The sequence below is a fragment of the Podarcis cretensis genome (genome assembly GCF_951804945.1).
Source record: "Podarcis cretensis genome assembly, chromosome: 6".
NCBI lineage: Eukaryota > Metazoa > Chordata > Lepidosauria > Squamata > Lacertidae > Podarcis > Podarcis cretensis.
The window spans coordinates 81,140,710-81,142,982 of NC_137175.1; the positions used below are offsets into that span (position 1 = coordinate 81,140,710).

A 2,273-nucleotide genomic window follows, 5' to 3' on the forward strand; every position below is an offset into this window, starting at 1 on the left:
AAGTGCTCCAAATATTTTGCTGTCATTCAGTTTGACAACATTTGACTTTATTTGTTTTTTGAGTATGGTTTCAAGATTAAGTGCAATGGGGCAGCAGTTAAACATAAGAAGAGCCTGCTGGATCAGGCCAATGGCCCATCTAGTCCAGTATCCTGTTCTCACAGTGGTCAACCAGATGCCTGTGGGAAACCAGCAAAGCAGAACCTGAGCACAAGAGCAGTTTCCTATCCTGCAGTTTCCAGCAACTGGTATTTAGAGCTCAACTGTCTCCAGCCATGAGGGCAGAGCATAGTCATCATGGTCACCGATAGCCTTATCCTCCATGAATTTGTCTAATTCTCCTCTAAAGCAACCCAAGTTGGTGCGAATCACTGTCTCCCATGGGAACAAGTTCCATTGTTTAACTGTACATGAAGAAATAGTTTCTTTTATCTGTCCCCAACCCTTCCAACATTCAGCTTCATTTTCTGCTCTCAGTTCTATTAGCAAACTCCAGACTTACAATTTTCTTCAGGATCATAGATGTATGACTGAAAAACAGGTCATGGAACTTCTGAATGGCAGGCTATTTTTATTTCTTTGTCCAATTAAGCCTTTTATCCACTTGAAGATCAAACATAGTTTGGCTTGGGACATTGCTATGACTACACTATTGTCATAGCAATAATGTTCTGCAACAATAGGAACTGGAGGCTTTGAGCCATCCTAGTAACAAACATGCATATAACAACTATGCAAGGCACGAAATATCTAAAATGCTAAGAACGTTCATTCCCCACATCCTGTTAAGGTACATTTTAAATACAGCAGTGTAAGGCAGTAGAGAAAGGAATCCAAGATTAAGCTAAATGGATATTGTACTGATAATATAATTAGTAATCTCTTTTAGCATGCATTTAGTGTTTAACACCATCAGCCGGTTCTGTTAAAGCACATTTATAGCTTTATATTGGGGATCAGTTTTTTCTGATTCAGATGTAACAAGAAACTTTGGTTTAAAGTAACCATGATAAAAGTGGCAACTGTGGTACAAAAGGAGAGGATGGGAGGAAGGGGGTGAGTAGGCACAATATGGATTCCTAGCTAAACAAGCCATGATTTATAAAGCCAAGTTTGTTATGTCCAAGTCAACTCATGTTTTTAAGCCAGCCAACCAGTAGCTGTTAAAGTGTTCTGGGTTTTAACCAACTAAGTCATCTTCAGGGTGGACCCATGAAAACCAATGGATTTAAATTAGTCAAGTCCATTAATTTCAGTGGGTCTACTCTGAGTACTGCTTAGATGGATACAACCTTCTGACCTCAATGGCTTCATCTATGAAAAAGGTCTGAACCAATGTCAACCTGAAGGTAATCAGTCTGTGCTCTAAGGTAATTACTTAGACCTATCTCTGTTACAGACAGTATAAATTTACTGATATATGCAATAAGTCCGAGGATCAGATCTAGGGCTGTTGGTTGTAGCTTTAAGTATCTGAATGCAGCAACGTAGTAAGCAGCAGTACCTTCCTGTCCCGGTGCTCAATATGACTATTTCATGACCATTTTAGCAGGCAGCCCTATAGGTGCTCCATGTATTCTCTCACTCCCTTGAAGCTCTTAAAAGGTAGGGTATCTGGCAGTCATAAGCCACTACTGAAACACCCAGTGAATTGGCTGTTCTGATGGCTGTTGCTTGGTTGCCATTGCTCAAATCACAAATAGGTCAGTTGTGTGTCTTCTGTTTGACAGGCTGACAGATGACTTTGGAGGTCCAAGTCTGGTTTAAAGATAAAGAACCATAAGAAGGGAAAGCAAGGTCTATATGTTGCCCGTCAACAGTTATCAGCACCTTGGACAGCAGACTAAACAGGCACAGAAGTAAACCCTGGTCAGAGTCTTCCCCACTATAGTGAGATCTGTATTGCATTCTTTATTTGAGTCATTGCAATTATTTTAAAATGTGCATATGAAAATTTTAAAATTTATATAAATACCTGTGCCCCCTTTTATGGCAACATGTTTCTTCTTTGGGGTGATACTTAGAAGGTCACACTAATCATGACTCCTCAGTCCTATTTCACCTTCTGCTTTCTCTCTCTCCTCCTCTCTGCACCCCACATTAAAGTTTATATTCTAATTCACCACATGGCTGAGTAAGCTTCATAATGAAGTTTACCTAGATGCCATGCTTCCATATATATATATATATATGTGTGTGTGTGTGTGTGTGTGTGTGTGTGTGTGTGTGTGTTAAAAAAATTATATGTAGACTGGAGAACCTCTTTTATTGGA

At 39.6% G+C, this 2,273-nt stretch overlaps 1 long non-coding RNA gene across 1 annotated transcript; it reads left to right on the forward strand.

Annotated features, from left to right (window-relative positions):
• The first annotated feature begins 705 nt into the window (after positions 1-705).
• Positions 706-1,864, forward strand: LOC307218518. The gene is made up of 3 exons (XR_013840001.1): positions 706-790; positions 1,257-1,370; positions 1,731-1,864. It is a non-coding gene; the product is annotated as an uncharacterized lncRNA (long non-coding RNA).
• Positions 1,865-2,273: the final 409 nt, after the last annotated feature.